General features: G+C 45.3%; 1 long non-coding RNA gene and 2 pseudogenes across 1 annotated transcript; 2 read left to right on the top strand and 1 right to left on the bottom strand.

Annotated features, from left to right (window-relative positions):
* The first annotated feature begins 2,800 nt into the window (after positions 1 to 2,800).
* On the top strand, positions 2,801 to 4,631 carry LOC149345864 (uncharacterized; annotated as a pseudogene).
* Positions 4,632 to 10,871: 6,240 nt separating this feature from the next.
* Positions 10,872 to 12,855, bottom strand: LOC149345863 (uncharacterized). The gene is made up of 4 exons (XR_016292341.1): positions 12,549 to 12,855; positions 12,154 to 12,240; positions 11,104 to 11,195; positions 10,872 to 11,009 (listed from the first exon to the last, which is right to left on the bottom strand). It is a non-coding gene; the product is annotated as an uncharacterized LOC149345863 (long non-coding RNA).
* Positions 12,856 to 14,521: 1,666 nt separating this feature from the next.
* LOC149345862 (uncharacterized) lies at positions 14,522 to 17,756 on the top strand (annotated as a pseudogene).
* The last annotated feature ends 4,126 nt before the right edge of the window (positions 17,757 to 21,882 follow it).

Genomic DNA, 21,882 nt, shown 5'->3' with positions numbered 1-21,882 from the left:
CATCTAAAAGATTATTCATCAACAAACCACATTCTATCAGACCATTACTGCTGCGCTTTGAAGATAAATGTGAAGAGCTAACAATACTAGATGCCCTACCGTATATTGCACAAAGGAATGAATATTTACCACCATGGTACAGCCTGCCTTCAGTATGTGACCTCACAATGACACATTTAGATAAAAAGCAAACGCCAAATGAGTACATATTACAGGAATTCTTTGCACTACAAGAAAAGTATGACACTTACATTGAATTTTATACCGATGGCTCAAAAACAGAAAATCACGTTGGAAGTGCAGTAATCCAAGGAAAAAACAAACAGATAATGCGACTACCAGAATGCGCATCGGTTTTTACTGCTGAGTGTTATGCCATCTTTGTAGCTGTGGAAAAAATAGTAAGAGAGAATATCAAAAATAGCATCATTTACACCGATTCCCTGAGTATGCTCAAAGCACTGCACTCCAGAAATGCTGCTGAACCCATAATAGGTAACATCATACATAACATTGTTAAAATCACAAAACAAAAACGTAACATTAAATTCTGCTGGGTTCCTAGCCATGTTGGAATCGTAGGTAATGAAAAAGCAGATGTATGCGCTGCACAAGCCCGGAATGGCCAAATAAAACAAGTGAGCATACCGCACAGGGATTGCTTAAAGTTTATCAACAGTAAACTCAGAAATAAGTGGCAGGCCGCATGGCAAGATCACGTAAACAACAAATTACATTCTGTGAAACCAATTTTAGGGGAATGGCAATCATGTAGGCATCAAGAACGTTTTACCGAAGTTATTTTATGTCGGCTCCGCATTGGACACACCCACCTCACGCACAACTTTCTGCTAGCCAAACAAAACAAACCTCTCTGTGAAATGTGTGGTGCTGAACTCACAGTGAACCACATTTTAATTTCATGCATAAAATTAGAAGAACTAAGAAAGAAATATTTCACAACATTTTACAGGGAAAGCATCCCATTACACCCCATGCTACTCTTAGGTGATCGAGCACTGGTTGACATTCCATGTATTTTTAGGTTTCTCAAGGAAGCCAACGTTTTAAACAAACTCTAAGTATTTTTAAAAAGCTTCACCATTAACAAAAACTCTAACCTTGAGGTTGGCGCAGCATAGCCTCAGTTGCTTTTGCGCCATAAAAATCAATATAACTAACTAACTAACCTCTTATGAATGTGAATGTGTGACTCAAGGCGTAATGTGTGAATTACATGTGAATGCTCGCCGTCTTTATTTGTTACCTTGTGTTGCCACTTGTGCCAAGCTCTTTGTACTGTGGTCTGCCCACTACGTTGATGAATCTCCTTTTTTGTATCTCGTGCATTTGAATGCGACCATTAAGTAACTACCTCTCACTGCAGTGCATATGTATATATGGTGAAACAGACCTGAAATGCATACGAATGAACAGTGCCGCAGTAGATCGCAGTACCGACAAAGTTTGCCGGCACACGATTTTGAAAGGCGCTACTATGCACACCATGTGTACCAGAGGAGACGATGCACCAATCCATGCATCACAGCTTTTGGGGCCCATGTGACCAGGGTTCTCATCATTGTAAAGCTCTCAAGAAGTACAAAAAAACAATAACATTGAGGAGAAGCCCGCTCCAAACCAGAAGTTACTGCAGCCGAACCAGTTGAAAATAAAAGAAGCCAATGCCCAAGAGAAGATTAAGGATAAAACAATTAGAAGAAAAATAAAAAGGCCCAAATGATGGCCGGGCAAAAGTGATTTTTAGGGCGAGAGCTCCCGGAAGGATTGGGAAGTAAGAAGGACAAAAAGAAGCACGGTTGTGTCCAGCGTGCCCAAAATCTTTTCTGTGCCCAGGGCGCACAAGAGGAAGACTGGGGCGGGGCACCTCCCTCTGAAGATGTCCTCACCACAGCTGAGACAGATTCGCGCAGGCTGTGAGGTCGGATGAAGGAGAGCACAGCCCCTCTAGTTGCAAGTTGGACTTCTCAGAGATCAACATCGACATCCCTCCTTCCCCTACTCCAAATGCCACGAACTGTGCCACCATGAAATGGCATTCTACTGCGCCACCCGGAGCAAGCAGGTATAGTGGGGCAGCTCCGCACCGCCATCAGCCACGCGCCAGACCTGAGGTTGTTTGACAGTGAAGTGTTCGTGGAAGGGGGACCAGCCGTGGAAGGTCTCGACCAGCGTGATTCAGAGTCGGTCACGCCACTCAAGAGGTTGTGCACCTAGAAGTCAAGAATGAATTTGAGCCGGCCAAAAAAGGAAATGAAGAACGCATTCACAATATATGTTTGGGGCTCATTTTGTAGCACTTCATTCAGTGTGAAAATATGGGAGTAATAACAGCTTACTTCATGGCATGCGACTATCATAGCCTTTAATTTGTAATGTGACTGCTGTGAGTTCTTTTATGCTGTTTGCAATTTTGTATGACTCTGCGGGAGCTCATCTGCACATCTGTTCCCCGTTGGTCTGCTGCCATTCGAGACATTTAGTGGTTTTTTTTTGGAAATGCCCTGGATGGGTTAGCTTCTCAAGTTCACGGTAAGCGAGTGCATTGTGCACAAATATGTATCTGCAGGCTATGTGATGTTTTATTTTTATGTAGAACCTCCTGGGTGGATTTCATTTCAATTTACGGTAAGCCAGTGACTTGAACTCATATTACCGTTTTCTCAAGTTCAAGCGTCTCAAGTACAACTTATTTTATACTTTCCTTTTTATGTAGAAGTTCATAAGATGTCAGTGATCTCTACCTGCATTTCGTGGGATGTGCCAGCATCAAACAGTGGCTAGTGCAATCGCAGTTAACCTCAACCACCAGCTATGTGGTTACTGAAATCCATAGCAGGACCTGCAAGGAGCAAGAGTGCACATTCGTATGCCCTATGTGCCACGTCTGTGTCCACGATGCGACATGCTCGTGCACAGATAATACTATGCAGAGAAATTCGTGCAAACATATTCATGTCGTATTCAGAGGACGTGCAGCAGACGGCCCCAGGAACACACCGTCACCAATTGAGGTATGTCCAGACAGTGCACAAAATCTCTGTAGTACGCGAAAAAAAAACCGCCAAACCTTCTGGAAAATCATCCCAAAAGTATTGCAAATGCAGAATGCATGCCAACCTTTTTTCCTTGTAAGCTGAACAGCATTATTGCTGTAGCATATGCATTATGAATTTTTCTTCCATTTAAGCTGATCGTCAAAGCAAATGATATCTGAGGAAAAGTTGCCTGATTTCATGTTGGTGTGATACAAAGCAGCGTTCTCAGAAGGCTAAAACTGTACAAGAGAATAATCAGTACAATACAAATGCAAGTGGAAGGCAGTTGTATATTCATCAGTTCAGAAAACATGACATGTTGCAGCAAACTTGTTCCTTGCTCTATATGTAGCAGGTGGTAATGGCAGTGAGATGTGCACATACCTTACCCAACTTCCAGGATTAGAGGTGGTAAAATTGCCCATGCCAAGGGGGAAGCGATGTGCAAGACTGAGCAGACAAAAGGCGGGATCGCACATTCTAAGAATACCGGTCCGTCAGCTGGTGGGATAATTGGAGCCATATGAGCTACCTAACTTGAGTGGACCTACTGCAGTTTTACTATAGTCTAATATACAACTCAAAAACAGAGTGCCAAATTACCTCAAAAAAGGCACTCCAACCAGTGCCGTCGAATCATTCTCCCCTGACGATGTCAGCCTGGCGGGTGGCAGATGAAAGGGGATTAACCATGGCTCAATTAGATTAAGCTCAATTTCATGAAAATAGGTCGATGCCATAGCCAGGAGAGCCTCCTTTGAAGGACATCCGTTGCTTCGTTCTTGAGTTTTAACCAGACTGATAAAAAGTATAGACACATGGACAGCATATGGCAGACACGAAAAATGAAGCAACCATTAAATGCATACCTACCTTATAAATGACAGATAAGGAAAGGGAAAAACTGTTTAACAATGCGGGAAAGGTAAATTTCGTACTTTATCTATAATTATATTCCATGCTTCAGCTCGTGTTGAGACAGCGATCACATTGCAATGTCGTCTTTCTGCCTTACCTCATCAGGACCCCACTGCACAAGAAGTGCAGGACACCCTGATGGCATCACTAATATCCCTTGGCTCACTGAAGGGAAAAGCGACAAAGAGCCCAGCACGCTGCCTGCTGCTGTTGAACGCTATACATGGACACTTCAAAATGACTGGACCCAATGAAGTCATCACATGACTTCAACCACTATTAGAAAAAAACTGCAGACAGGCTGAACATTGCCTCAGGTCACCTGCCGCAGTTGTGCGAACAAGCCAACAAAAAATTTACCAACTGCAACGGTTAACTTCACGAAATGCAAACGTGCAAGTGGACATGCAAAAATGGCGAAGCCATCAAGAGCAGAACAAGAAGGAATAGAGGAAACACTCATGGCATGACACAGCTCATCACACAAGGGACCCGACCACACGCACTTCGCAAAGCCATGTCCACAATGATGTACAAAGCTGTGGAGCTACAAGCTGCTATGGCTTTGGTCTCGACGTTCACAATCAGCTCTTGCTTTCTTGCTTTACCAAGAAAGCTTGATCTTCGCACAAAAAAGTGCACCCAAACATTCGACCGCAGGCGAACCATTGTCACAACCAGAACCGTCTACCATGCTAACGAAGTGGCATGCGCTCCGAGTAATCGTTCTTGCGTTTGTTTTGTCAGAGTACAGATGGCAGCACTGTCCACTGTAGGCGTAGTAGTTAATGGTTCTGCTTGGTTGCGCCTACATTTCGTTAGATGGCAGTGCGAGTCCATCACGCTTGATCTCGATTAGTGTTACCAGAGTTTCAGGTGCTACTGTGTAGCCATACTAACCAATCTCTGTCACCAAGAAACTAAGCTTTTATTTGGCTAAAACTGCTTACGTGCACAGCAGCCTATGTTATTTATGCCGTACGTGTCGCGGTGTAGAATTTGCAGCCATTTTGTTCTACTTCAGCTGTGAGTTCGTCTTAAAGGTGTGTTTTTAAGTCAAGCCTGGATCTTATATGTGACCTGGCCTTCAACTCGCGTACTCGCAGCACGAACGTTTTAAAAGCACTCCTGGCACCAGCGAAGACGACTGCTCTCCAATCGTTCAACGATGCACGCTGTAATGGTTTTCAAAGCAAAAACGGAAACCTAAACTGAAAGCAAGCAATCTTAAAACCTTAAAATTGCATTCTGAAATTTTCTGTTTCCTTCCATTTTTGTCTGAAAAAAAACAAAAAAAAACTTTTTTTCCAAAACTGCAGTGTTTATTTCAGGCCATCACATCTCTACCCGTGACTGGAATGACCTCTCTGCTGAAGTGGCCACCATCATGAATCATCGACTGTTCAAGACCACTATTGAGGAAGCCTATTCATCAATGTAATTTTTGTCCATTTTGCATTAATGTATATTTTTTTGCTGTGTTATCCCCACCTTTGTAATGTCCCGAAAGGGACCTTTGAGGACCAATTAATAAATAAATAAATAAGAGGATACCAAACATAAGCTGAAGACAACGAAGAAGCTAATATTTACATAAAGAGAACACTGCCATGGCTCTAAGGATATGTCACTTGGCATGGTATATGGAGTTTAACAACCTGAAGTTGGATATGGGCTACGACAGGCACCATAGGGAAGGGGATACAGAATAATTTAGCCCACCTGTGGTTTTTAACGTGCATCACATCGTACTGCATATGAGTACATTTTGCCAGCATCGGCACCGCACTACCACAAACGAGATTCGGCCCTGTGATATTGGGACCGGTAGCCAAGTGCCCACAGCCGCTAAAGTGCCGTGGAGAGTCAAAGGGTTTTAGGTGAATGCAGCCTGCAAAAGCAACCAGCTTCACACCAATGTAACTGTACTCAAGACAGTGCCAATGTCAAGAACTTCAACGGCGGCCACAAACTGTGCTCTGATCGCAGGACAGGAAATTGGAAGATGGATGCGACGTCATTCGACTTTGCGATGACTTCAAGGAAGTGAGCATCAACTGATTTTGGCGCACGTTCCTGCGGCTTGTTTGGGCCCAGTACGATCGCGCGGTCTCGCCTTGCTGCATTATTTCTTCCTCGCAGCTGAAGTCTGTGTCCCGAAGTCAGGTCCTGGGCGAGAGAATTGGTAGCTCACTGGCAGCCTGTCAATGGTTGAAATTTCGCCTGTATTGCTCTTTGACTGTTCGTCCCAGTACGTCTCTGTAGGCCAACAACGCATTATAGGGGTCTTCAGGCTTCTTCAGCAGTTTCCACTGCTTGCTCTGCTTCCCTGTTGGCTTATGTATGTAACGGGCTGCTCGTGATGTGGGTCATGACATTTCATGCAATCCGAGCGCGAAAAATGAGGGGCTTTGTCCCAAACCAGTCACAGAAATGTCATGATGAACGGAAAAGCCGTTGAAGTTCTTTAGGACTGCATCTGTTGTTGTGGAAGCTAGAAGCAGTATATCGCGTACCAAGAGTGGTAGTCTACACAGGTGAGATACTGCTTGCGACGAAGTTGGAAGATAGGTACACCGACCATGTTCGAAGTCAGCTTGGGAGTGGATGTTGGCAGGAGAGGCTCAGCATTTTGCTGGGGCGGTTTAGCACAGATTTCACACTTAGAGACGACTTGGCGCAGTTCAGTGGGTAATGCCAGCTAGTCCGCAGACTGTCTGGCTTTAGTTCTGCAATGCTTATTTCTTGGTGCCTTTCATGTAGGCGAACGAGAATTTCTCTCTGGGAACCTTTTTTCTTTAAGCTATTTATATGTGGCAAGAAAGTTAGTTTTTTTTATCGAAAGTTATCCCTAGAAATTTATGCTCTTGTTTGACAGGTAATGGGGTTTGGTTTAGATATAGTGTGGGGTCGGCCTGTAGGCCTCATCTCAAAGAGAACAGAACCGTTACTGTTTTCTGAGGGGAAAATCTCAATTCGTTTCTATCTACCCACATGGCCAGTTTATTTATTGTTATTTGTATCTGTCGCTTACAGGCAGGTATGCTGGAAGACATGCATGCTACTTGGAGGTCGCCTGCCTAAACTGAGTACATTATGGATTTTGGGATTAATTTTCCTATGGAGTTCATTTTGATGATGAATAAAGTCATGCTGAGGATGCACCCTTGGGGTACGCCAGTTTCTTGAATAAAAGTGTTGGAGAAGGTTGCACCTAGGCGGACTCTGAACGTGCGGTTGGTTAGGAAGTCGCTCAAACAGCTCAGCATCCTGCCGCGGATACTTAGGTCCGCTAGGTCACGGAAGATACCGAACCTCCACGTGGTATCGCAAGCCTTCTCCAGGTCTAAGAAGACCCCGATACAGTGTTGCTTGTGGATGAACGCTTCCCGGACTGTGTTCTCAAAGCGAGCGAGGTGATCGGTTGTGGAACATGTCTTTTTAAACCCGCACTGGTGTATATCTAAAAGTTGCCGGGACTGAAGTATGAAGGTTAGTCTGATGTTTAGAATGCTTTCGAATGATTTTGCTATACAGCTAGTGAGTGCTATTGGCCTGTAACTGGTGGTGCTAGTTGGTGGTTTGCCAGGTTTTAGGAAGGGTACTATGATTGCTTCTTTCCATGCTTGGGGGATTTCTCCACTCATCCATATTTTATTGAAAAATTTTAGGAGAGCCTCTATGGCAGTCTCAGAGAGGTGAGCAAGCATGGCATAATGTATATTGTCTGGGCCTGGTGCTGTCTTTTTACCGGATGTTAGTACTGTGTTTAGTTCCTGCATTGTAATAAGCTGATTGTAGTCTTCATGTATGCATGTTCTGAAGGGAAGTTTTTGTTTTTCTACTATTGTTTTGTGCTTTTGAAAGGAGTGTGTGTAGTTCTTGAAACTGTAGAAAAATGCTCACCCAATATGTTGGCCTGCTCTTCTAATGTTGTTTGAGTACCGGGTGTTGTTAGCATTGGAAATGTGAAAGGAGTAAAATTTCCAGTGAATTTCCGCACCTGCTCCCACATTTTCTTTCATGATATTGAGCTGTTTATCGAGGATATGTATTGTTGCCATGATGCCCTTTCTGTGTTGCATCTGATGTATCGTGCTTTTGCTCTTGCCTTTTTAAAGTTTATGAAATTCTCATGTGTTGAATATCTCCGAAAAATGCCCCAGGCTTTGTTTTGTTTCTTTTTTGCATCTTTACATTCTTTTGTGTGCCAGTATTTGTGATTTTGTTTTACTATTCCAGAGGATTGAGGAATAGCTAAACGTGCGGCAGCTAAGATACAATTCGTTAACTTTTCATTGATCTCATTGATGTCAATATTTTCTAAAACTATTTTCTCCAATGTGGCTTCTGCATTAAAACGTTGCAAGTCAGCTAAATGTAGCTTCCAACACCGTGGTTTTGTGGGAACGACTATTGGCGATGATGAGAGACTTATTACAACAGGGAGATGATCACTTCCATATGGATTGTCTAAAACACTCCAGTTAAAATCGTTAAAAACAGACGGTGAACTAAAAGACAAATCTAAAACACTCATTTTCCCCGAGGTTGGGGAGCAGTATGTGGGTTTATTAGAGTTCAGTAAACAGACGTCCTTGCATAAAATAAAATCCTCTACGAGATGGCCTCTAGCGTCAGTTTTCTCACTTCCCCAAAAATATGAATGTGCATTAAAATCTCCAACTACCAGGTATGGCTCTGGTAGCTGTTCTAAAAGATCCTCCAAGTCATGTAGTGTTAATTTAAAGTGCGGATCGACATATAGTGAGCACACTGTAATGGTTTTATGAGCAACCAGAGTGCCTGCGGCAGCTTCGAGTCTTGTTTTTAGTTCAAGCTCTCGAGCCGGGACACCGTTTTTCACTATGATGGCTACGCCTCCCGACAGCCGGCTCGTCTGCTCCTGATCGCGGCGGAAAACAGTGTAATTCTGAAGAAAGTTATTTTTTTAGGGACTTAAATTTGTTTCTTGTAGACATAAGGCGACGGGAGCGTGTGCTCCTAATATGTCTTTGATGTCACTGTAATTTTTTAAAAGTCCTCTACAGTTCCATTGTATTATGAAAGCCATCTTAATTTTGTGTTTCTATAGGGTGAAAAGGTAAATCAAGTTGTTGATGGCCCCATGACTCGGGGACTGTCTTTTTTTAATCGATCCAGGGAGCTCCGCCGACCATCCGACGTGGACGGCGCGGGGCTGCCCGGGGTCGTGTCCATCGCCTCTGCGGAGGCGCTGGACGAACGTGCAGACGGCACGTTCACGTTCGAGTTTGACCTCGACCTGTGGGAAGAGGTCTTGAGGCCCGCCGACCCGGGGGTCTGCGCAGTTTGACTTGCAGTTGGCGGAGTAGCGTCAGCTGCTCTGCCTTGGGATGCGGATGGCCCCGCCACAGGCTCACTGCGTGTGACCTGGACGGGTGCCGAAGCCTGGTGTGGTGCGCCGCGCCCACACACCACATCGGCGAAGTTTTGTTTTGTTGTGAAGGAGAATGAGTTGGTGAGTGCAAAACGCCTTCTCGCTTCCTGAAATGAAATGTTTTCCTTTGTCTTTATGGTGATTTATTCTTTTGTCCAGGATGGACACGCCCTGGAGTATGCGGCATGGTCTCCTTCACAGTTTGCGCAGTGCGGGGCTGCGTCAAATTGATCACAATGATCCTTTGAGGCGCATTTCGTGCACGTTTTCTGACCCCAGCAACTTTGTGTGCCGTGGCCGAACCTTTGGCAGTTGAAACATCGGCGAGGGTTGGGAATGTATGTTCTTACGTTAACTTTCAGATATCCTACTTCGACTGTGTCGGGCAGTGTGCTGGTGTTGAACGTCAGAATCATGTGTTTTGTGTCTATTTCCTTATTATCCTTCCAGATCTTGATTCTGTGAACATCTATCACGTCTTGGTCACTCAGACCTTCGAGCACCTCTATTTCAGTGATGCGGACAAAGTCATTTTCGGATATAACGCCTCGGACGGTGTTCAGAGATCGGTGTGACGTCACGGAGACAGGAATATCCCGAACAGATACAATGTTTACGAGTTTTGAGTGTTGGACGTTGTCACGCAGTTCGAGTAGTAAGTCACCGCTGGCCATTTTAGATACCTTGTAGCCAATGCCCAAGGCTTCTGTCAAATGCTTTGAGACTAGGAAGGGAGACAGGATTCTAGCTTGCTTATCTTGTACTTCACTATGAATCACATGGTACTTAGGAAAACTGACTTTTCTTTTTTGAAAAAACTCTTCTGCTTCGTTCCACCCTCTCTTGAGAGAGCGATCTGGTTTGGAAAAAGGGGGAGCCATAAAAAATTCTAGTCTTTTGGCCATGGTGTCAGCCACCCACCATGGAGCCCAACCAGGGGACGGGACAGGAACTTGCAAGCAGGTCCTGCCCACGCCAGCTGTACACCTCAACTATAACCAAATATGACGCAACTAAGGGTAGTTGGCCACACAAGGTTAACCCTCGCCGCCAGGAAAAAAAGGAAAAGCAAAGAACAGAGGAGGATACAGGAAAGTTGTAGTAAGAAAGGAGATAGGACAGTGAAAGATGGAGAGGAGAACAGGAAAAGGCGACTGCCGATTTCCCCCGGTCGGGTCAGGCCGGAGGTGCCGTCTACAGGAAGTTGGGGCCAAAGTGGTGTGTTGCCTCCGCCGAGGGGCCTTAAGGGTCCAAACGCTCGGCATCGGCTCAACCACCAGGATCCCCTTTTCCCCGGAGACGGCGATGCCACGTACGGCCAGGCGCGGATGCTCGGGTCCGTGGTGACGCATTGCTCACCATCATCCCCCTGCGGGGATGTCCCTGCGGATGCTCGGGTTAACCCCGTGGTGTCGCCACTCACCAACGTCTGCGTGCTGCAGACGCCCCCCTGCGGGGATAAAATTCTTTGATTAGGCAGGTCCTCCACACTTGAGGGAGCTGGGGCTGCATGCAGGTAGGTCTTCTATACTTGAAACACTGGAGATATTAGAATCATGATCATAAACATGATCTGGGGACTTTGGCAGGAGCTCCCTTTCGAGAAGAGGTTCCTAGAAATGCAGGCATAGTATTTATGAGCGTACAAAGGACTTTGAAGCATCAAACAAATATACTGCAAGATAAGGTTATATTTGCACTGCTTACCGGGAACTGTTGCTGCCCATGCATATATGCCAGGTTGTCATCTGGCACGGCTGTTCCGAACTGGTGCTTTCATGGACACCACAATGTCCACTCTGTGCAAAAGAGATGTTTGCCTTTCAGACCTAGGATAATGCAAGGCAGTATCTATTCTGCTGGCAGCCCGGAGAATTTCCAAGCTCAAATTCTCCGACCTCCCGTCTCTGCCTGGCTACAGAAAACTCAAATTTTTCCATGAAAACAGCTATTCTCTTCGTAGTCTTACACAGTCTTTCAGGAAAGAAAGCACCCCAGATGTTGCCTGCCACAATGCATATGTTACAAATATTTATCAACGAAACCCGAATGCTGCTTGGGATGCAAGCAACTGAAAACGGGGGCATAAGGCCAGATTTCTTTATGCAAGACAACTAATGTCTTTCAGGAAAGAAAGCACCCCAGATGTTGCCTGCCACAATGCATATGTTACAAATATTTATCAACGAAACCCGAATGCTGCTTGGGATGCAAGCAACTGAAAACGGGGGCATAAGGCCAGATTTCTTTATGCAAGACAACTAATATCCAGCTTTTCAGTTCATAAGACTCAGAATAAATGCGTCCAGATCACGGCGTGAAATTCTGGCATTGTTAAAATCCCACTAAGTAAAGACTATAGTAAGTGCCCCCCCCCCAAAATAAATTATTGAAAGGCAAGAAGCCGCGCGCGGCTTGCAGACCACTTGTAAGCTTTCTTCACTGCTTTCGTTTTCTGATATATGTCCAGCCACGCGAACTGCGATCTTTTAAGCTCTGGACTCCGAAGTTCTCAGAAGCCGCGTGAAAAACGACATATATATCAAGACGTACTCTCGAAGTGTACTTGTAGCCCTGAGGATCGGAAAGTGCCGGCCGGGTCACTCGTGCTTAATTCCACCAGCTGCGACTAAAAAATAAACTGCAGGGAGACTCACAAGTCGTTAATAATTAAGCAGAAAACTTGCTCTCGCTTTACCACAAGTCCATGAATCATGAGACTAATGCCACTAAAATTAGACGCCACAATCTGCTTACCAACGGTTCTGCCGGTTGGTTCACACGTTCCAGGCAGCCCGTGGTCACATATGGAGTTTCTTGCGAATCTGCAATGCAAGGTGCACTCTGCAAAGCACAAACACAGTAAAAAAGAGCGTTAGCGAACAGAGGTACACACAATTTGGTTTACTTTTCACGAACATGATGCAAGTGCACTGCAGAAAGCATTCAGTTGTTTGCTCCTGCAGAGATGATCTCTCCTCTCCCGGCAAGTCTGGCTGTGCAGTCAAGGCATTTGGTGCGCACAATACATCCGCTGTGCCAGATCCGCTCTGCAAAGAACCTTTTAATTTAATTCCGGTTGACAAAAAGCAATTACAGAGGTGCGCAGAATTATGTTTATGTGCACGCACAATTGCCAATATCGCACTTACAAAGTTGGCGCTTTCGGGCTCCCTTCGCTGCTGCCTCTGGGCCGTTGTTCTTGGCAGGCAGTGCTGCGAACTTGGGTTCAAGTACGTCTTGTACGGCCCTCACGTTCGCTTTTTCGCACGTTCCATTGCGGGAGTTCACAAACATACACGAAGCAGCTAAAGCCGCATGTTGCCCGTCATACTCGGCATGGCCACAATGCAGAGCATGGCATAGAGCTATGGAATGGCCGCATGGCCGTACTATATCGAAAGTTACGTATTTTTTCAAAATGCTTGCAAGTTTTCAAGACAAAAATAACGTTAAAATTAGTGGTGTTAATTTAGTACGTCAAACATTTTTTTGTGCTGACTAACTTTTTCCTTGGTGCCGTAGTTGCGTACACACCGACGCCTGCCTCGACCGGCCTGCTTGATTTCGAACCCAAGCACGTGGGTATCGCGGCAGTTTTTCTTTTGTCGTGGTTGTTGTGCGAGTCAGTGCAGTATGCCGTCATATGCATGCGTTCGCTACAAAGACAACAACAGCTGCGCAGTTTTGCCAGTTGATGACATGAAAGGGTTTAACCCTCAAAGCAATAGTGACTTCACAGCGCGGACGTATTTTGTGAAGTGGACGGATACCCATGGTGTGAAAGCGATTATTACGCCGCAAGGATCTTGGCCCTTGGAGGTGAGTAGTACGGGAGAGCTTCGTGATCTTCACAGCGACGCGTATACATATATGTATGCATAGCAGAACAGTGGATCGATTGACACAGTTTCTGAAAACAACCATGTCGCCCAAAAATTAGTTATGCTGTCGCAGTATCATTTTTTAATTGTTGCATGTAGCCACGGTGGTGGCATGCTGTATTTGCTAGCTGTGTGTAAATGCCGTACTCATTTAATATATCGATCAGTCAGAATAACCGCGCAAGTTTGCGGGTTGTGGCCAGTGCATTACGGTGAAAATTAAATGCCTAATTGCATGACCCTGTGCTGCGCGATAATCATCACAGCAAGCTTCAATTTGGTGCAGTGCGCAGTGGCATCCGACTTGGAGTTGCTACCGCGCGCACATGTCATAGATTAAACTGTGCATGCGTGTCTAAAACTGCCAGATAATTATTTCCACATTCCGAAATGGAAATCGAAAGAAAACTTCAAAGTAAGCTGCTCCGAGTGCAGAAATGCATTGAATCGAGCACCAGTGAGGAGGGTCCTCATGAGGTACGGCTGTTTTTCTATATACTATGATGGCTATATGTGAAATCAATTCAGATCCGTACAGAGCAGCTAACATTCTCTTTGCAGGAAGAAAAGGATAACAAAAAGAGGAAAATGCCAAAAAGTGACCTCCTTGAAATTATTGAGAGAAAGAAGAAAAAGATGAAACAGGCGGCAAGAAATGGAGAACTGGAAAGGATGCAGGCGAAGATTGAGTGGGCTGAAAGCGAATTAAAACAGAAGGAAGAGATGATTGCAAGCCTCAAAGAGACTGTAGTGAAGCAAGAAGGATAGTTAGTTAGTTATATTGATTTTCATGGCGCAAAAGCAACTGAGGCTATGCTGCGCCAAACACAAGGTTAGAGTTTTTGTTAATGGTGAAGCTTTTTAAAAGTACTTAGAGTTTGTTTAAAACGTTGGCTTCCTTGAGAAACCTAAAAATACATGAAATGTCAACCAGTGCTCGATCACCTAAAGCCCCACCTCGATGGACACTTCTCAGGCGTACACGCCAAGCGCCCACGCGCACGGGCGTCTGCAAAACCGGTCTGCGCATGCGCGAGGCGCCAGCGCGAGCGAGGCGCGAGCAGGGCGCAGATATTTGACAATGTCAGATATTTGCGCCCGCGTCTCGCGCGCGCCGGAAGTGGCTTGCCGGTTTGTGGCCGACGTGCACCAATGAGAGCGCAGTTCACGCAACATCCGGTACGGCCTTTCGCGCTGTTTCTTCGTTTTTTCTTGCGAGTGCTGTACCTCCGGCTGTGGCGATGGCTCAAAATATAATAAATAACGAAAGCCTGATTGCTGCCGTTGAGAGGCGGCGCTCGCTGTGGCTCGCGAGCGATCGCCTCCACAAGAACAAGCACGTGAAAGCAGCTCAATGGAATGAGGTGGTGGCGGAAGTACTGCCGGGAGCATCGTGCAAAGGTAGGCATACGCTTTTGCTCATGATGAGGATTTCATAGTTGAAACGTGCTTGAAACTTTTCGCGTCTCACTCGTGCAGAAAACTTGGACCCCGTCCAAAAACGGTGGAAGTCTTTGCGGGACAAGTTCCGCCGCCTGTATACCGCGCAGCAGTTGGGACGGAGGAGCGGCGCTGGCACCGACGAAATCGAGCCCACGGAAGTTGTGTGGGCTCATTATGAGCAATTGCTGTTCTTGAGGGACACGATGGACACCAGGCCGTAAGTTCATCGATATTTTTATTGCCATAACTAGCTGGTCGAGATAAGGATCACATGCAGTGCCGTGGCGGGAACGCTGCATGCGTGGAGCAAGCGCTATTGATGAGACGTACCGGCAAGAAGGCATTTGTACCATGATGCGATTACATCTGAAGCGGACGTGTTCTTAATGTTGCAATAAAATGCGGCATGTTCTGTGTGACAAAGCTGCAGATGAGCATATTGCTGCTGATTGCACCATGTCATGTTTGCGCCGCTGAACAGGCAGAATGCCGAGCCACCGTGACCGAACGATATGTGTATGAAAACAGGGCACCTTAAACGCACCCACAGTTCATATGCTGTCTCAATTGCTCAGTACTTCATGTGTAATCTTTAACAGGCAGCCGAAATATCCAAGATACATTTTGTGTAACTGGGCTATTCATGCAACTTGAATACCACTGATGTCTTATTTCCGAGTGTTGGCAGTTTACTACATCGCAGCTGGAATTTTTACTGCTGCTGTTGGTTGAATTCTTCCTTTCAGTGCCTTTTTTTCTAGTACCCATGAGGAATTCTTTGCAGCGTACTTTGTGCTTTTAACGACATAGCCAAGGCTCATGCCATTCTATTTAAAAGGATACCCTCTTACCCAGATTCCAGTGCATGATCAGGAATGCCAGGTAGCTGAAATAAATCCAAAGATCTCATTTTTAATTTGTAGCTATTATGTGGTTTTGGGAATGAACATGCCAACCATTTGTATTGAAACAGTTCCCTCCCCATGAAATGCACGCGACAGGCCTTGTGGATATGTTTAGCCAAGCAGAAGTGCTCAAAAGATGTCTGAGGGCATATGAGCTCCATTAGTAGTAAAGAGAATGTGACAAATAATCCGGAATGACAGTTAACAATGTTGCAGTGATCACAGCTTGACTCTTGGCTGCTTAAGCAGTCACACTTGCAAGTGTAATAGTGTAGATCACATTCAGAATTACACAAAGCAACATGACCAGAAATAAGATAGATACCTTCAGGCTTACTTGCCTGTGCACTTCAAGTACAAAGCCTTTTGAGTGAAATACTGTTAAAATGAAGGAGCCGCATACACCAGTTCATTAAGAGCAAGAAACTCAGCAAATGGCACTGTAAAATGCAGAACATATTGTACTCTGCAAGAAAATAACACCGCTTTGCATCAACTTGAGGCGTATAATATATTTAGTATGCGACTATAACACACATACTGAACGTGCTGTGCGCACCCAAAGGCCTAAAGAAGGTTCCATGCTTATGCATAGTCATCAGGGAAAATTGGGCCCTTTGTACAAAAGGAGCACCACTGTTTGCAATATTCTTTGTATATTGCAGAGAGAATGTTTTTTTATCATGTGCACTGTCACAGGTAAGATCTACACGAGATTCCATGGCACAAAACAAGATAAAGACACAAGTACTTGTTCCCTGTTTTGCGCTGTGGAATCGCACGTGAATTACCGACTACCCTGAAGCCTCACCCTTCTTAAGCTAAGTATCACAGGCAATGTAACGAGCGGTTCGCCATTATTCACTCAAACACTCATTATTTAATCAATGAGACAGGAATGCCATGTTATAGTGCACATCTCCTTTATTTATACAGATAGTGTATAGAGAAGCCGATGAGCTGCACAATATGCTTAATATGCGAGACAACAACTAAGTACAATCACAATAGGAACATTCATGTTTTATTTTCAATACAATATGCAACTACTCTACACGTATAGTTCTTTGGGTCAGCACTATGCATATGTAACTGAAATGTATCAAACTTTGTTTCATAGGACTTCCAGTTGGCAGGAAAGTTTTCCTGCAACCAGGCAGTTTAACTATGGCACCACTTTTGTCGCATTGCTTGCACACTAAAACCCCAGTGGCCACCACAAGCACTCTGTCGCCTTTGTGCTACTATTATACGCGTGTTCATGGAGAGGTGAGTAGATTACTAATGCATATCAAAACCAGCGAAAGGATTCAACAATGGTGCACGAAACAAAAAGTTTGGATAACATTACGATACAGGCCCCCAACGAAAGTAACATATCGGGCACATAAAGGGGCAAATGTCTCAAAGCAGTAAAAATGCAAAAAGGCAAGGATACACAAGGCACTATGCTCAAAAAATGGTATGTAACACAAGAGGGAACCGTATATGAGGACGCCACAGTATATACAGCTCTCATGAGCGTGAATAGGGTCAGTCTGTTCAGCAAAGAGCTTTGTATGGCCTCAAAATGATAAATAGATGTAATAAAGCTTGTTAAGCATGTATCAATACATTCTTGCACACAGTGACTTGAAACACAACTCATCATGGTGCATATATATGTACACTTTTATATACAGGACCTCGGGAAACTACAAGCAGTCGAGTCAGCAAGGGCCGAGCAACGTTGTTCCAGAGCCAAGCAGCTCGCCGGCGCATCGTGACAGTGCTCCAGACCCATCGGAGGCCATTATTGAATTGGAGGAGTGGCACCTGGACAGCTCGTTGCAGGCGTGAGTCGTGCACGAGGTGTCAGTGACTGATGAAGCACTGGCACCGCGTCACGTCGAGGCACTGGCATCACCTGCATCGAGCCAGTCGGTGTCATTCCTCCAGATGCCTGCGAGCTCGCTGGAGCCTGAAACAGCAGCGGTGCCGTCACCAGCGCCTGCACAGCAGAGAAGAAAAAAAAGGCCAAGAGATTGTGGTGCTGATCACGCATTAGTAGAGCATGTTGGAAGGCTCACGAATGTGTTGCAGAGCTGCGAAGAACAAGACGAATACGACCTTTTTGGTTTGTCTGTAGGAAAAATGTTGAGGCGAGTGCCCAAACATCAACAGATTGATATGCGTTGTAAAATACTACAACTCTTCAATGAATGCGATCTGGATTGAAGCTGCAGTGTCTGGCATTTTTCTTTCGGTTCTGAAATGCTTAAAATGTGACACCAAAATAGCGTTGCATTTATGACAAAATGCAGAATTGTGATGAGTGACAGATTATGGCCAGGAACATCAGCTTGGTTATGTGCCTCACACACGCTGTGGGATTCACAAATATAGACAACTCCTTTACCCGTGAGGAAAGACAATTTGTAACAGGCACCACAGATGCCATGCTGTTGATTGCCCAAGCACTTTATGCGTAAAGAGGCATCAATCTGTTATGCAAGTCTCATGAAATCGCCGGTGTGCAGAAATTCCGCTCTCAATGCTGCCAGCATGGTTGTTCGTTTTATCTCAGACACAGCACCAATGCCCCAATACATATTTCGACAGTAGCCTAACCTTGTTCGCAGTAAGTCAGCGTTCGTTATAACAGTGCCCGTTATAAGTGGGCTTCACTGTGTTTCCTGTCAGTGCAGTGCTTTCATGTGTTCATTCCCGAATAGCAAGACCTGCAGGTATCGGGTCTGGATAGGGCAGCAAACAGCTTCATGCATGGCCAAAGCTAACGCATTAAGGAATTCCTGTGAATTTTTCTTATACTCTACAGTACCTTACCTTCACTGATTGGTCTTGCACCCTGGTCTACTGCCTCCTTTGATATTCCTGGTTGCTGCCACTGCCAGGGAACTTCACCAGCCGTGCTGCAGAAGTACGCAGCAAACTGGTCCCTGGCCGCAGCAGCATCAGTGGGATGGTTACATGCTCGTGTTGGAGCCAGCGGGAAGTACTGACGTTCCGCACAGTTCTCCCCCAACACCCCTTGCATGCGTTGCCGCCAGTGCCCTTCCACAACATTCCCAGACATGTCTTCCCTGTCCGTCAAGAGTGCGGATTTCGGACAGTTAGGAAGTTGTGGAGAACACAGGTAGCCTTGACAATGTAGTCTACATTACTTGGGTGCAGGGGGATAGTGCGCAGCAGGATGCGCCACCTGGCCGCTGTAATGCCGAAGGCATTCTCTGCACAGCGTCTGAAAAAAAAAAAAGGATAACAATCTGCAAAAAAGGGTTGTAGCATATCCAGTGCGTTTATTTATTAACACATGCAGGGGGATAGAGATACAGTAACAAAAACATTAAAGACCTGCTTGCTTTGAGCGTCCCATTCAAGGCGACGCTTTGGTCTCGTTAATGTAAAGTCTATCGAATAACCTTTCAATAATTCGATCCCTGAATAATTCCAAAACTTTTTGCAGTTATTTTGAAATTACCTCTTTCGAATTAGGCCTCTTTTCTACCACCTTCTTTCACTAACAACTTGTCAACCATGATTAAGTAATGCCACATCATACCGTGCTCTGCTTAACCGGTAGTTGAAGACCCTCTTCTGATTGTCTAGCTGCCTTGATGGATAAGGGCGCATAAAGTCGACTCGAAGCTGGAAGGCTTCGTCGCCCACGAAAGCGAAGGGCGCAGTCTCTTGCGTCCCGGGCAGTTTTCCCATTCTTGGGATGTCCAGGCGTCCCTCGGTGAGGTCGCGCCCGAAGTCGCTTTTCTTTAATGTGCCGCCGTCGCTAAGCCGGCCTTCAGCACCGACATCCACAAGAATATACTTGCATTCACTGTCGACGACAGCCATTAGTACAAAACAGAGTATGTCCCCTGAAATGAAATGCACAGCACAGACTTGGCACAGGTGGCAGCACTCTTAGTCTGAAATGGTTTGGTTTGGTTTATGGGGCTTTAACATCCCAAAGTAACTCAGGGTATGAGCGACGCCCTAGTGAAGGGCTACGGAAATTTCGACCACCTGGGGTTCTTTAACGTGCACTGACATCACACAGTACACGAGCCTCTAGAATTTCACCTCCACCGGAATTTTACCGCTGCGACCGGGATCGCACCCATGTCTTTCAGGTCAGCAGCTGAGCGCTGTAACCACTGAGTCACCACAGTGCATAGGTCGGCACACTGACTCATGAGCGCACTCGTATCGCTTGAACCGGCAGAGCCTTCCGGCCTTTCACTGTCAACGTGAAAAACTTGACCTACTTCGCCCGGCTCTTGAACTGCTCAAGCACGGCTGAAGCCCGGAAATGACGCAAAAACCAAGTGTGCTTTTAGTTAGCACCAGAGGTTCTAGTTTCTCTCGTGTACTTGAAGGAGCCCTTCATAGTGAATCAAGCATGTGGTTTTTATTTCTTGCATGCACGTCATCAGACATGGTTATGCCTTGACAGTGCGGATATAGTCGAAGTGGTAATATCTGCTATTATAATTGCTCCAGAAATGCAGAATTTTTCGGAAGTGGATATGAGGCGGCCATAGAGTTGGTTGCACCCTTTCCTATTGGTTCGACGTACGTTCAAACTTGGTTTGTGTTGTGTTGGGTTTAATGGCGCATAAGCAGCTAAGGCTATCATGCGCCAAGCTCAAGGTATAGGATATTTCTTTTATGCAGATTTATGCTGTTATGTGAAAAAATGGTGTACAGGGTATAAAGTTTCTTGTACCGAGTAATAAGAGAGAGAAGAAATTTTAGATCTACAAGTAAAAGCTTGTAAGGAGGCCGGGTAACCTCATCAGCGGTCCTTGGCTGGGCAAGGAAATTGAGGTTCCCAGCCAATCAAATAAAGACCTCAGACTTCTTCTCGAGGATGAGAACAAGGCTGAAGTGTATTGTGTAAAAAGCGAAACAATCGATTAAAATTTACAGTTTCTCAAGAAGACCTGCTTCTTTTAAAAAGCTAAAAACACAAGACGGGTTAACAATGGCAGTTTCACCTAAGAGCAACGCAGGGTGTAAAGGAATGCATTCTTTATAAAACTTAATAAAGTGTTTCTTCCTTAGTTTTCCGAGGTATGGACATGAGAGTAAAATATGATTTATTGTGAGCTCGCCTCCACATCTTTCACAGAGTGGTTTGTCTTGTTTCGTTAGTAAGAAATTATGTGTAATGTGTGTGTGACCAATGCGGAGACGACATAAAATTATTTCCATAAAGCGTTCCTGGTGCCTGCAGGTCTTCCATTCACCCAAGACGGGCTTTACCAAGTGCAGCTTGTTGTGAACCTCGTTGTCCCATGAAGCTTGCCATTTCCCTCTAAGTTTATTTTGAACCAACCTCATGCAGTCCCTATGCGGTATGTTTACTTGTTTTATTTCACGATTGCAGGCAAGTGCGGCACATGCATCAGCTCTCTCGTTTCCGCTGATTCCGACGTGACTAGGAACCCAGCATAGCTTTATTGTACGTTCTTGTGTGTGAGCTTTTATCGTATTGTGTATTATGTTTCCTATTATGGGTTCGACTGCATTCTTGGGGTTTATTGCTGTAATTGCGCTGAGGGAGTCAGTGTAGATAACACTGTTCTTTATGTTTTTCTTGATTATGTGATCTACTGCTACAGCAATGGCGAAGCATTCTGCTGTGAAAATTGAAGCGCACTGGGGCAGCCTGACTACTTTCTCCCATTTACCTTGTACTATCGAACTCCCTACATATAGTGCTGTTTTAGAACCGTCCGTGTAGAAATCGGCATAATTCCTGTATTTTTCTTGTACTGCACAAAACTCTTGCTGTATGTATTCCTGTGGGGTATGCCTCTTGTGAATGTGTGTTAGTGTGAAATCGCATACATCAGGAAACGTGTACCACGGTGGCAACGGCTCAGGTCTCCATGCAGGATCGGGAAGTGCGTCTAGTATGTTTATTTCTTGACATTTTTCCTCGAAGCGGAGCAGGAGTGGTCTGACAACTTGAGGTTTATTGGTAAAGAGTATTCTGGATGGGCATTTGGTAACTATGGCGTAACACAGATGCTTTGGCAACGACCTTATTTTAAGTACATAAGCACAGGTAAGCATTGTTCTCCTTATGTTGAGGGGTGGCTCATTTGCTTCTACATGAAGACTATTTACAGGGGATGTTCTGTATGCCCCAGTTGCGAGGCGCAAACCAAGGTTCTGCACTGGATCCAGCTTTTTAAGGTACGATTGCCTCGCAGACCCGTATACTATACATCCATAGTCTAAGGACGAGC

Source organism: Amblyomma mixtum, chromosome 4 (assembly GCF_055824585.1).
Source record: "Amblyomma mixtum isolate Tamu chromosome 4, ASM5582458v1, whole genome shotgun sequence".
NCBI lineage: Eukaryota > Metazoa > Arthropoda > Arachnida > Ixodida > Ixodidae > Amblyomma > Amblyomma mixtum.
This window is presented reverse-complemented; position numbering and strand designations above follow the sequence as displayed.